This window comes from Cydia pomonella, chromosome 6, assembly GCF_033807575.1.
Source record: "Cydia pomonella isolate Wapato2018A chromosome 6, ilCydPomo1, whole genome shotgun sequence".
NCBI classification, from domain to species: domain Eukaryota; kingdom Metazoa; phylum Arthropoda; class Insecta; order Lepidoptera; family Tortricidae; genus Cydia; species Cydia pomonella.
Window position 1 is genome coordinate 16,618,072 of NC_084708.1, and position 15,514 is coordinate 16,633,585.

General features: G+C 35.7%; 1 protein-coding gene across 1 annotated transcript in view; it reads right to left on the reverse strand.

Annotated features, from left to right (window-relative positions):
• LOC133519121 (solute carrier organic anion transporter family member 3A1-like) overlaps positions 1-15,514 on the reverse strand; it is a 76,945-nt gene that overhangs the window by 46,663 nt on the left and 14,768 nt on the right. Inside the window, exon 2 of the mRNA XM_061853058.1 lies at positions 2,321-2,369. The gene's annotated coding sequence lies outside the window, so the exon portion shown is untranslated. The remainder of the gene's footprint in view (positions 1-2,320; positions 2,370-15,514) is intronic.

Consider the following 15,514-nt stretch of genomic DNA (forward strand, 5'->3'; position numbering starts at 1 on the left):
TAGAAATTAAGTTTTTCCTTATTTACTTACCTATTCAACTTGTTTAAGTACAAAAAAAAAATAACGAATTGTTTGATAAAGATTATATTATCTAGCTGTTAAGATATTATGCTTCACGTCGTCCATAAAAGCGAACAAAATACATACGTATTACAAACATAGAACCTCCTTTTTATGAAGTCGGTTAAACAAAATGATTTACGTATACAGTCCACTAAAGTGTATGCTATGTAATAAGTTTTGTTATTATGGTTGACCTATTTAATATAGATTTTGTATTTAGAAGTAAGCTTAGGTACTAAAATGTTAACAAAAGATACCCTACGCGGGCACGCAATTATTACCTCCGCGATGCAGGCAGTTAGTTGTTTACTTAAAGAAATTGAGCCTACTTTATCAGTTATCATGTTTCTTTGGTTCACGCCAGCGTCGCTTGAATTGTAATTAGTTATTTGTTATTATGCAAGTGAAATGCATTGAAATCATTAGTTTTGTTTATTAGTGTTGAACTTAAAACATACGGTTGTGATGTTAGTGCTTGAGATACCTTAGTGTTTGGATGCATTTGGATATTATTGTTCAAGCAACTATGTACGTAAGTTTTAGGTTATGTATTTTCCTTAGTTTAGTTAAAAACTGTTGTTTTTGGCGGGCGGTATGTTTTGTCGATTTCCGTCCTCATACTATACTTACTATCTAGCTGTACCTATAGATACTTATGCATTTTTACCCTCTCGTTTAGTTACAATAAAATCAGTTAAGAATCCAGACGCGTTTGCCTTATGATTCACCTGCAACCAAAATTGAACCTTATCCCGTAAAGAACACAGTGTTTGAAACGAAGCAGCATCAATAAACATTGCGTGAGAATGATACGTGTCAGTTTATTGTTCTCAGAGATCGCTAAGAGCAACAACTCAATCGAAAGATGGTAGGATGAATCATCCTGGAATGACCCATACATAAAAACAAGGCCGTAATTTGAAGGCTTTAGTGTCTGAGTCACGGGAATGCGGCGGCAATTTGGAAAAGGCCAGCATGGGAATATATATTTAATACGAAAGGGGACGACCGCTTCTCCATACAAACGTAGTCTTTATATTCCTGTCTGGATACTGACTTGATGAAAAATATTTTTACATAATTTGATGTTTAGTAACCATAGCTATGCCCCTGCGTTTGACTTTTTTAGATTTTTTGATTATTGTCAAAATTTGGAGCAAAAAACAGGTTTCATACAAATTTTTAAATGCTCCTAACTCTTATAATAATTGAAAATTCGAAAAAATCAAACGTAGGGGCATAGCTGTGGTTGATATACAACAAATCGTGGCAAAATACATATTATCCGTAAATATCCAGATAGGAAAATGAGGACTACGTTTGTATGGAAAGGTGATTTCGCACGGCGCACGGGTCCTCCACTTTCGTCTTAATGGAGAATCTACACGTACATAACTCTTGGTATACAGTCCATTCGTTGTACTGATCACATGGATAACCATTTATTTAATTATAAACAATAAGTGTTTATAGCCCTTACTGCCCTTTGTCTAAGTCTCTTTGAGTTATGAATAACATAGTCCAGCTATCCTTATCGTCCTTAAGATGAGCTTCTACTTTTTTTAAAGCATATTCAGCGACGTGGGTGGAAAGCGAACTAAAAATAGCTAATGGCAAAGCTCTGGAGTGTTTGTCCCTCCACGTCCCTGTGTTCTATTGTTTGCATACAGCTCCAGCAAGCTGAGCGGCGCGCGAGATAATCGTTCCTAGGATAAGCCGAGGAATAAGATGAATGGAGGGAAGCGAAGACAGCGGAAGCCATATAGACATAATGATACTCATGAGGAGCTTGTCCAAAAATAGCTACGGACGGCATCGGCAATACGTACTAGAAATCGTTTGAATACGCTGTCGTGTCAAAAGTTGAAAAATGAACGAGAGGATATGTCTGTGTTGTGCATAAAAGTGTATCATTGACAGATTGGAGCCATGGCCCTCGGGACAACCTCTCCACCACTCCGCTAAGCCACGATGTGTTGTCACGGGCGTCACGGCCGAATGTATCGCTACAGCTAATCAACACATGATTGCATGCATCACGTTGCAACTAACGCCGCCGTGTTTGAAACGGGAACGAGGTCGATACCCTGTGGTCCGGGATTTTAATGTAACAATCAGGTCTTTGAAGCAATGTTTCTAGCCTCGATGATGGTCGCTTTAGGTAATAAAACATGTCGCGTGAAGAATCATAAAAATGAGACTCACAACACGTGCCTTAAAAATAATTTACGACTTATATAGAAAAAGGGTATTAAACCTTTACAGCGACGAATTGTATTTCAGGTGATTCACTCTCATTCCAAAACCTGGAACAAAATAAAAACAAACTTTAAACTTGATATACCTCTATTGATATATATAGACATTATACCTAAATAAGTATGAAAGATGATACAGACAAAGTTCGGTACAAGCCAACATTAAATCGGGGCGGTTTCGGACACTATAAGGTTAGTCAGGCCAAGTGCGCCCATGAGACAAACGCTACTTTTCGGCGATTAAAAGTATGGCCTGACTAACTGGCAAAAGTGCGGTTACAGTAGAGCTCCAACCCTTACGACAAACTTAAACCGCCGAATAGGCGCAAGTTTTACAGCTAAAATATACTATTCTGTCCTCCAAGTTACATTCGGGAACTTCTGCTTTTCTGACCCGAACGTCCCGAACTAAGAATTTGCATGTTTAGTATAAAAACATTAACAATGCTATTACTACAATACTGAAAGAGTATATCTTTATAAGGGGCAATTGCACTACCCAAGTAAACATTTGCTTATTTTTTCCTATTATTTTACATTATGGTAACTTAACGACTCTAAACGCCACTTGCACCATTCCACTAACCTGGGGTTAACCGGATAAACCTGGAGTTACCATCATAATCAGTACAATTTGACACTGGTTAAACCCAGGTTAGTGGGATGGTGCAAGTGGCGCTAAGGAGTGGAGTACAGCCTACAGTTTAGATCGTGTCATTCATGACGACGCGTGCCTTGACTCGTATTTTTTTCCTTCTGGCTTTTACTCCCTGCCAATTTGCACAGGGTGAATTCGCCAATGTCGGTGTTGACTTTCACACGTGAGGAGAATGTTCGGTATAATATTTTGAACTTGTGGAAAGATGTGGTATTGACTCGTATTGCCATGTTATTAAAGGTTAGACTTGACAAATCTGCGCGTCATCGTGGAGGACACGAACTATACTCCTGCTACAGGCCACACCCGGTATGTAGGTATATAATTAATATATACAAAGCGAATTGTTTGTTGAATCGAGTTACAGACTCAATACTAGACTATTGGTGCAATCCGACTGATAAATCTTGTAGATGTAGAACAATGAGTAATAAATGGTAAAGTTCCTGGCCCGTGTCGCCATCCGAATCAAATATGGGCCACTACACTACGCCACGTAACAGTAAATCGATAAGGCCCATCCGTACCCCTAATACAAGTCGGTCCACATAGCCAATAAATAAAATGGACCCTTGTAAAAGATTCTTTGGGAATCCAAAGAAATAACGCGTCTCTTTATTTAAAAGCCAGAGCTAGAACAATTATAGAAATACTTATTAGAATCTTTGATTTATCCTACGTAGGGTAACCCCAAGGTTTGCAACAGCCAACAGCGAGTAATGTCTGTCAAGTTATAAAATTGGAGTAGAGCTGATGTGATAGCTAGGTAATACCTACTTGAAGTCCTCATAATTGTGTGTATATTCAAAACACCAAGTGTTGACGACTTTACACTTCATTTGTCTAACTAAGCACTGATCATCAGGGCGCATGAATTTAAATCCATATCCATTCCAATCCATTGTGTCATACAGTAGGTTTAAAATCGTTCGCACTTATCACTGCTTAGACAAACAAAAGGGTTAATGCCTTAACTTTAATGAACTCTAAGTATGTTTGGTCACAAACATAATTTAAAACTAGTATACTTGACATATATAATATAATTATTTTAGAGTTATTGAAAGTATAGTTCATTTCTAGTACCACTTATGCTCACTTGACTCCTGTAAAGTGCCTCGCAGTTATCGTCGTTCAAACAAACACTACGTGTAAACATTTGCCGTGACGCCTAAACGTATCAAGCTTATCGCAATATACGCTTTAGATTCCATTATCACAGACAAACAAACTACAAGTACGTATGTCATGTTTAGCGGACATTTACCACAAGAAGACTTTGTCAAAATAATGTAATTTATTCCATAGTGAACGGGTTGAGTGTCAAATGAAAATTATACAAAAAAAAACATTTTCACACCATCTTCAGGAGCCTTGTCTTTTCTACGTTTGATTTTTTTTAAGATTGTTATCTGGTCTCTGTTACTCAATTTAAGCTTCATCATTTAGTTTTAATAAATAATAGACAATAACAGTCTTGGCTTTTATAAACATACTTCTATCGCTGATATTATCTCAGACACATCACAACGCACAGAGTCCTGGGAAAAAAATCCCCAAATTACCTGAGAGAAATAAACTTCTTAGAGGAAACTGTTCACAATTAATGCATGTTTATAACTATCTCTGTACCCCTAGTGTAACTTTGATCGACATCATAACGTGACGAACGCGTTTGCGTTAAGTCTCATTTTGTATAGGATTTTGAGGTTCCAAAACGTCCCGCTTGGCGCGCTCTTTCGAAATCCAATACAAAATGAGACTAAACGCAAACGCGTACGTCACGTTTGGAAATCGAATTTATTTACACTAGAGGTACTGTTTTGCAATAGGTACTTTACTTTTGCAATAAACATATGAACCGACTCCGAAAGGAATTAATTTCCGGTGACATTATTATTTATCAAAGACTGTATCGTTTATTATAAATACAGATTAAACCTGGTCTAACTGTTGACTTGTTTATTATTTTGTATTACTATGTTCTTAGATCCTCATAATCTGAGGGTATTTTTACGCCATATCTGATATAAGGTTTTATATTTTGTTATTTTAGGGACTTTATGATGCTTTCAAAATCGTCTAGCAAAAATATTTCGGACAAGCTTATATCGAGCTTAATTTGAGACTATTTACCGACTCCTTGGTACGATTTAAAGAAACAAAAGTTTAATATGCTGCCAAAACATGTTATCAAGTGTCCTCTTCATGGCTGCTCAATTGAGCATCTGCAAAAGAAATGTGGTGAATTTTTATTTTTACTTAAAACAATTTGTCACGCAACATTTTGGATTCCCGACTATTTCTGGTTCACATAGTACGATTTTTTTTTTGTGCAATGTTGTCTTGTTCGCAATCCGTAATTTTTTTTGTAGTATTTGTCCGAAATCGTTATTGTTACTCGGGCGGATTGGGTAAATTCTGTCTAAACCATATGCTTTACGTCGAGCTCCCAGAGAGAAATGTGTACCTTATTAAAGCACTAATAAAATACTAAAGGTATTTTTTTAAATAAAAATGTAATACCAAAAAAAAACGGCTAAGTGAAGTTGTATTTATAATAAACGATACAGTCTTTAAATATAGGTCTGTACTGCTGAGAGTTCGTCTGATATACAGCGTACGATAGTCGAGTCAGTATTATAAGGAGACATGAAATAAAATTAACTCAATGTTTGCAAAAACATTAATCCGAAATGTCAAATAAGGAGGAAATCAATTTCTGCCGAAAGGTTAATATTGCTTGAATACAAAAAAGAAATTTTGCGAAATCTCACTTTGGATTATCTAATTTACTGTTTCAATATCGGGTTTGCCGTCGTTTTTATAGCAAGTTAGCGATTTTGGCCGTTTTTGTGGCTTTTGTGCGCCAAGCAGAATACAAACAACATAATCATTGCTAGAAGGAACTAACGGCGTCTGCTTTCTACTAGGTAGTTAAATGTAACTAATATACAATAAGAAGCACGTGTTTACACTCTTACTTAGCCTTATTGCTCAGTAAATATTATTTATTGTCCATATGAATTGTAGCATATTTAGCTACTTTCATCTGCTATTAGTGTATACACCGATTTGGTTTGTTGGGACGTCCCATACAAAGTCAGTCATTTTAATTTTAATTTTCTGAGTATTGGGTGTGCTCGTTTTTTAAATCTTCCTGTACGATGTCCGGCTGTTTCTCACAAATCAATCTTGGTTCCTTTTTCAGAGAACACTTGATATCGTGTCGTGTCTTTGAAATTTAAGACGGTTTATTATTATTAAGATTTCCGTTACACAGGTATTTAGGTTCAGAGTCTGACGTGGCCCTTGGTGTAATACAAGTATTTGTGAGCATTCGAGGATCTCACTTACACTGGTTTTCCTGGAACAGTTTAGACAGCCCTTGAAAAACGACGGGGATGGAGGCCAGGGACAAGCCATAGTCGAGACAAAATATTTATTGGATAGACATGCCAGCTACAGCCTGCCACCGCGGAGGTGAGCGACCGACTCGCCGGTCATCGTCGCACACGCAGCACTCTGATTCATCTGCGCTAGCGCAGATGGATTGCGCAATTATTATTTATTTCTATTTGATGACCTCGATGGTGGATGGTCTTACTTTTGGGGTAATGGTAATGACATTCGACCTTGATGTATAAAAAATGACTGTTTCCGGGGGAAAAGGGGCAAAAGTTCAAATTCGTCACAGTTTATATAGAGCCGAAAACTTGACGCGTAGCAATAAAAAATTCCAAGCACTTCGACAGGAATCGAAGTCCAAGTAGAGATTTTTTTTATGACACAATGAATCTCTTTTTCTTCAGTATTTTTCTTCGACTTGAAGAAATGCTACAGTTTCTGTGTTTCGGCAATCCTTCAACTGGGTTATAAAATGTATAATTTGTTTTAGGATTGTATGCTAAAAATATATTATGTAAAACGGATCCACTTTTGCGTAACGGATCAAGCTAAATTAAAAGACTATAAAATTGCAAAACTGCTTAGAAAAGAAACGTAAGCCATTTTTTGTTAGTAACGAAAGCAGGTACGTGCGGTTATGCAAGATTAAATACTTAGTAGTTTTATCAGGTAATGGAAGACTCAGTTAAGCCAATGACGTGGGCACCAGGTACCAGGTACTTACATACTCATAGGCTCTAGATTGTTGTAAGTTTTGGACCCGGGTACGTCCTTAAACTACGTCCACAAGAGAGGTATGGACATTGTGAATGTCGTCTAGCTTAGTGTGGTAGGGCACAGCATAACGGATGTCATTCCAGATCTAGAGCAGAGCCCAACTGGGGAAGTACCTCCACCTTACAGAAAACCGCAGCCAAATAACACTACACCCTACTCATAGTGTTGTGTTCCTGCCGGTGAGTAAGGTTGCCAGAGCTCAACGAGGGGAGGGAGGGTTGTTAGGGTCGGCAACGCGTATGTAACTCCTCTGGAGTTGCAGGCGTACATAGGCTACGGAGGCTGCTTACCATCAGGCGGGCTGTATGCTTGATTGCCACCGACGTAGTATAAAAAAAAGTATATTATAACACATATTTACATCCCATACGTATGTAGAGTGAGTTTAAGAATACATAAATTATATGTAACTTGTTTCTTTTCCCTATGCACGTGTTACCGCGTATTATTTAACATAAGTACCTACACGTGGTTTACAGTTATTGATTATGTTTAAAACTATTCACGTCGGTCGTTCTAATATTTACGAATTTTGCGATATCAGGAGCCAGTAGGACGATTAATGAATTGTGTTATTATTTGAATGTAGTGCAAGTAAACGTATAAATAAACAAGAGTAAATTAAGTAGATGTAGAGTAAGTAATGCAAGTCGAACAGCACGTGCGTAACTAAATCCGTTCTACGTAATACGTGGTAATAGTCGTGCAGTGAATTAGCTTCCTTTAACTAGTTTACGTATGACGTCTGCTTGCTTTTGCTTGAGTATGGGCACCGTCACAAGGGTTCCCTTCGTCGAGTGGGCTCGAGTAAATGTGTAGCCTAATTAGAATGCTAGCCGTGATCCGAGTTCGTCCTGCACTTTCTAGGGGAACAATGGAAGTCTAGTGTATTGTGAAAGGACGCTTCTGCTTATTAAAATAATGTCGCATTTGCAGTGCATCGCTCTGGTTACATTAGAGAATGGGTAAGATGAGCCAGACAAAGGATGTTTGGAAAGCGACTTCTTAAATTTTTGGTTGGTACATATCCTTTCGGGGTAAACATGAAATGTCTCGATGCTGATGGTACGTGAGTAAAAGGTGGTGTGATGCCATATTATTAAATAGGTAGATTAATAACTTTAAATACTGAATCTAGTTTTAATAAACTGTCTACTACCTTTTTCGTGTAAGTTCACGTTATAATTATTTTGAAACCATGTATTTTGTGTGCATAAAGAATAATCGGACAGGCAGACGGACATGACGAATCTATAAGGGTTCCGTTTTTTGCCATTTGGCTACGGAACCCTAAAAAGGGCCCAATCATTAACATATTTGTCTATTAGTTTAGCTTTACGGCAAAAATCACTTAAAATCGACACGTATTGTTGGGATAACAGGCCGAATGGCGTAATATTGGTTCATTTAATAGAGGTCAAACGGGTGCTGATAAGCGGGTTCGCGAGGCGATGACCTCGGCGAATTGTCGCAGTGCGCTACTGTTTTCGCTTCCTCGGTACCAATTTTATACCCCGGAAGTAATAGACAGTAGGCCTTTAATGCCCTTATAGGATATTAACGGCATGCACCATATTTTTTAATCATTTAACCTTTTGGCGGCCATGCACCGATGCAACTTAATTCATTCTGGTCAATTTTGCGATAAGCTTCGATGGAATTATGGCAAACATATTATACAAGTGGCATTGGCAGTGGCAAGAAGATCAGATGATATCACAATTATTGCCATCATCTGCCTGCGCATATGAACTTTTTAGAATTTGTCTTATGAAAGGAAAAGATCTACGTATTTCATGGCCAGGGGCCTCCCGGACCTTTAATTCTTCCATTGTTTGCGGAGGCTGCAGGAGCCGCACTGGGATTTATTCAAATTGATTGCGGGGATGTTTACGTTCGTATCACAATTACCAGACGCGGAACCTTCACGTGTTTGTTTAAGCGAAAAAAGGATCTTGCGATTCCTGTCTCACCTCGGGGGAAAACAGTATATTAAATTATAAAACTCATTAATAGCGCCAGGCCACACTGGTGCGTTGCGTTGCATTGCGTCGCGTCATCGCAACGCATTTAATTTGGCATGTTATAAAAAAATATATGTAAAACGACGCAGCGTCAACGCTGCGAGGACGCCTACGACGCCGACGCAACGATTCCGGTTCGTTACAGCCAAATATCATAATAACGTGTTTCTAGAATGTCAGAATATCAAAACAGATTATTCTCATAATGTCTAAAGCTCGAAATGACTTACGCCTACTTCTTAAATTACCGTATTCTTAATATGACTATAACTCATTTAAACTCTATCGCGTTTTGATAAATTTTCAATTCTACCATTTCCCAAAATGTCTAAAACTTGTCTTGATCGTGTTTTGATGATTTTTTAATTAAACTATTTCCCAAAATGTCTAAAAATCAAATGAACTAGATGCAAAAACGTCACATTGTCAAAAAAATTCTAAAACACAGTATCTATGGAAAATATTTAAAATTATGATCAAGTTTCCATATAATCCGTTTCCATAGTTTTATTTCATAATTATTTACATTTATAAATACGTAACACTAAAAATACTGCGTGGTTAAAATTTTAGGTATTATGAGAAAGTGTCATTATGATGTTTGGGCAAGTTTGAATTTTGGTAATTATGAATCTTATGCATTTTCACTTTCAGTCTTAATAATAATTCGGTATTTGAAGTTATTGTTCATTTTACCAACTATACATTTTGAATATCGGATGTAATGTGTAAATGTTATTATGACATTTGATTGTATTGAAAACAAGTCAATTTGGGAATTTAGGCTTTTTGGAACTAAAACAATTTGGGATTTAGTCAAATGGGTAAAATGACATTATGACATTTGGCTGTAACAAACCGGAATCGACGCAACGCAACGCACCAGTGTGGCCTCACAGTCAAAGTATACTACCTAAATGTATATTTACGCGCAATAAAATCATTCAAGTTCAGTGAAAATGGGACATTTTGGATAAAAATACCAAAAATTTAATAAAACGTCATCACTATAAACACACAAACCTTCAGGATGATTGTTTATCGATCGTAGTTGTAGTTTCAGCTAAATCAAAGTTAATCAAGATAGTATCTGGTGAGTGAATTTTAAGTGCAGGTGCAGTCGAATCCACGGTAAATGACCAAAGAAATTAATATGAAGGAAATCGAAGTATAAACTGTATGCTTATTTTCTTATTTGATCGACCGTTCGTTATTATAGGTATACTTAATACAAAACTAACTAATCTCACAGTAATGTCAAAAATAATTCGAACCCGAATCATGGGTCACGTAGATTGACGAAATAATTGGCTAAACATTTAACTGTGGAAATCGATAACACGCTATAGCAAGGTCACGGTAACGTTACTTATTTTATTGCAGCATATAGATACACTACAGAAAATTTATTCGCAAAGTGCCCATCTCGGCTGCAAAGTTGGATGAACTTTGGTCGATAAGCTATAATTATAAAATAATAGTGACCTCGATGTGTTTAATTTTCCTAGCAGGAGAGTTTACTACAAGGGTCGAATATGGCACCTTGCTAGGATACACGTCCAACAACCACAACCCCCACCCACAGTTGCTTTCGCCCCTTGTATGGAATCAATTGCGATGTTTATCCTTTCAAGTAAATTAAAAAAAAAAAATGTTTGCAAAGTTAATGCTTTTGCAGTTATTCACAAATCTAACGGATCGTTTCGCTATTGGCAACCCAGTATAATATAGACCTTCGATTGCGCAGTCGTTACTAATCCAAGGATCAAATTGTACTATGTAACCAGGCGAATACAAAATGTTTTATGAATAAACAGGCTAGTTAGAACACACGGCATTTGCAAACGATTGTATGTGTATTATGTATTCTACGTAAATACCATACGGTAAGGGGTCGACAGTCTAGTCTGCAATGTCACGCAATCTAAATACTGATTGACAGATATTATAAGCTGATTACGGCACATAAATATGCTGTAAGTAAAGTTTATCCACTCTTGATAAAGTATGTAGTAGCAGTAAGCTTATAACTTATAAGCTTACTGCTACTACATTAACTGTTATGAGATTAAACATGACAATTGTTTATGAAATCAACTTGGATTACACTGAGTTCTTCGTAGATCAATTTACATTTATTGAAATACTTAATCTCACTAGCTTTGTGGTGCTCATTAGTCGAGTAGATACCTATTATTTCAGGAGTCTTTACCTGAAGTCGCTGGATATCGATTTTATGTTAGTTTGTAAATGATAATCATAGAATGCAAACAGAGCGCACATACGTCACGCAAATTTTGTTACGTCAATAGAGTTAGATCAAGCTAACTAGCAAAGCAAAGATATTTTAATCGTCATAATTTCATAGAAATTTGACGTTTAAAACAACACTTGCACAGTCTGTGCTATCACATCGCTGCAGTTAGCTTGGTCTGACTCTATCGATATGCCTACAAATCGAACACAAGCTTTAAAAAATAGTGAAGAAATGTGCCTGAGTTGATCGTTGTAGCCACTAAACAAGCTGCCTGTGAAGAAACGGAAAAAATTTTACCACGTATTCCTGAGGTCATAAGAAGGAAATAATCTTACACAAATCTAAGTAAATTCTGGCAAAAAAATTTTTTTTCTTTTTGTGTGTTTTTATACATAATAAGTACATGTTCTTGGAAAATTTATGGATTAATATGAATTGTTACTTTTTTTTTTTAAAAGCTAGTCTATTTAAAGCGTTTCTTGTCACTTTGATATCTGTCCTACGTTATGCACTGAAACACAATTTTTTTTATTGGATTAACACTGAAACTAGGGGAAATTAAAAAAAGTTTATATGACATTTTCGTCTCTAAATACGATCCGGAATATACTGTTAAAATCTTTCCGTTTCCTCACGGGCACCATGTATATGTATAGCACCTATGTATAGATATAGACAAGTTTAAGACAAGTTTTAGACATTTTGGGAAATGGTAGAATTGAAAATTTATCAAAACGCGATAGAGTTTAAATGAGTTATAGTCATATTAAGAATACGGTAATTTAAGAAGTAGGCGTAAGTCATTTCGAGCTTTAGACATTATGAGAATAATCTGTTTTGATATTCTGACATTCTAGAAACACGTTATTATGATATTTGGCTGTAACGAACCGGAATCGTTACAGCCAAATATCATAATAACGTGTTTCTAGAATGTCAGAATATCAAAACAGATTATTCTCATAATGTCTAAAGCTCGAAATGACTTACGCCTACTTCTTAAATTACCGTATTCTTAATATGACTATAACTCATTTAGGCGTTAGTCATTTAAACTAGGGGAAATTAAAAAAAGTTTATATGACATTTTCGTCTCTAAATACGATCCGGAATATACTGTTAAAATCTTTCCGTTTCCTCACGGGCACCATGTATATGTATAGCACCTATGTATAGATATAGACAAGTCTAAGACAAGTTTTAGACATTTTGGGAAATGGTAGAATTGAAAATTTATCAAAACGCGATAGAGTTTAAATGAGTTATAGTCATATTAAGAATACGGTAATTTAAGAAGTAGGCGTAAGTCATTTCGAGCTTTAGACATTATGAGAATAATCTGTTTTGATATTCTGACATTCTAGAAACACGTTATTATGATATTTGGCTGTAACGAACCGGAATCGTTACAGCCAAATATCATAATAACGTGTTTCTAGAATGTCAGAATATCAAAACAGATTATTCTCATAATGTCTAAAGCTCGAAATGACTTACGCCTACTTCTTAAATTACCGTATTCTTAATATGACTATAACTCATTTAAACTCTATCGCGTTTTGATAAATTTTCAATTCTACCATTTCCCAAAATGTCTAAAACTTGTCTTGATCGTGTTTTGATGATTTTTTAATTAAACTATTTCCCAAAATGTCTAAAAATCAAATGAACTAGATGCAAAAACGTCACATTGTCAAAAAAATTCTAAAACACAGTATCTATGGAAAATATTTAAAATTATGATCAAGTTTCCATATAATCCGTTTCCATAGTTTTATTTCATAATTATTTACATTTATAAATACGTAACACTAAAAATACTGCGTGGTTAAAATTTTAGGTATTATGAGAAAGTGTCATTATGATGTTTGGGCAAGTTTGAATTTTGGTAATTATGAATCTTATGCATTTTCACTTTCAGTCTTAATAATAATTCGGTATTTGAAGTTATTGTTCATTTTACCAACTATACATTTTGAATATCGGATGTAATGTGTAAATGTTATTATGACATTTGATTGTATTGAAAACAAGTCAATTTGGGAATTTAGGCTTTTTGGAACTAAAACAATTTGGGATTTAGTCAAATGGGTAAAATGACATTATGACATTTGGCTGTAACAAACCGGAATCGACGCAACGCAACGCACCAGTGTGGCCTCACAGTCAAAGTATACTACCTAAATGTATATTTACGCGCAATAAAATCATTCAAGTTCAGTGAAAATGGGACATTTTGGATAAAAATACCAAAAATTTAATAAAACGTCATCACTATAAACACACAAACCTTCAGGATGATTGTTTATCGATCGTAGTTGTAGTTTCAGCTAAATCAAAGTTAATCAAGATAGTATCTGGTGAGTGAATTTTAAGTGCAGGTGCAGTCGAATCCACGGTAAATGACCAAAGAAATTAATATGAAGGAAATCGAAGTATAAACTGTATGCTTATTTTCTTATTTGATCGACCGTTCGTTATTATAGGTATACTTAATACAAAACTAACTAATCTCACAGTAATGTCAAAAATAATTCGAACCCGAATCATGGGTCACGTAGATTGACGAAATAATTGGCTAAACATTTAACTGTGGAAATCGATAACACGCTATAGCAAGGTCACGGTAACGTTACTTATTTTATTGCAGCATATAGATACACTACAGAAAATTTATTCGCAAAGTGCCCATCTCGGCTGCAAAGTTGGATGAACTTTGGTCGATAAGCTATAATTATAAAATAATAGTGACCTCGATGTGTTTAATTTTCCTAGCAGGAGAGTTTACTACAAGGGTCGAATATGGCACCTTGCTAGGATACACGTCCAACAACCACAACCCCCACCCACAGTTGCTTTCGCCCCTTGTATGGAATCAATTGCGATGTTTATCCTTTCAAGTAAATTAAAAAAAAAAAATGTTTGCAAAGTTAATGCTTTTGCAGTTATTCACAAATCTAACGGATCGTTTCGCTATTGGCAACCCAGTATAATATAGACCTTCGATTGCGCAGTCGTTACTAATCCAAGGATCAAATTGTACTATGTAACCAGGCGAATACAAAATGTTTTATGAATAAACAGGCTAGTTAGAACACACGGCATTTGCAAACGATTGTATGTGTATTATGTATTCTACGTAAATACCATACGGTAAGGGGTCGACAGTCTAGTCTGCAATGTCACGCAATCTAAATACTGATTGACAGATATTATAAGCTGATTACGGCACATAAATATGCTGTAAGTAAAGTTTATCCACTCTTGATAAAGTATGTAGTAGCAGTAAGCTTATAACTTATAAGCTTACTGCTACTACATTAACTGTTATGAGATTAAACATGACAATTGTTTATGAAATCAACTTGGATTACACTGAGTTCTTCGTAGATCAATTTACATTTATTGAAATACTTAATCTCACTAGCTTTGTGGTGCTCATTAGTCGAGTAGATACCTATTATTTCAGGAGTCTTTACCTGAAGTCGCTGGATATCGATTTTATGTTAGTTTGTAAATGATAATCATAGAATGCAAACAGAGCGCACATACGTCACGCAAATTTTGTTACGTCAATAGAGTTAGATCAAGCTAACTAGCAAAGCAAAGATATTTTAATCGTCATAATTTCATAGAAATTTGACGTTTAAAACAACACTTGCACAGTCTGTGCTATCACATCGCTGCAGTTAGCTTGGTCTGACTCTATCGATATGCCTACAAATCGAACACAAGCTTTAAAAAATAGTGAAGAAATGTGCCTGAGTTGATCGTTGTAGCCACTAAACAAGCTGCCTGTGAAGAAACGGAAAAAATTTTACCACGTATTCCTGAGGTCATAAGAAGGAAATAATCTTACACAAATCTAAGTAAATTCTGGCAAAAAAATTTTTTTTCTTTTTGTGTGTTTTTATACATAATAAGTACATGTTCTTGGAAAATTTATGGATTAATATGAATTGTTACTTTTTTTTTTTAAAAGCTAGTCTATTTAAAGCGTTTCTTGTCACTTTGATATCTGTCCTACGTTATGCACTGAAACACAATTTTTTTTATTGGATTAACACTG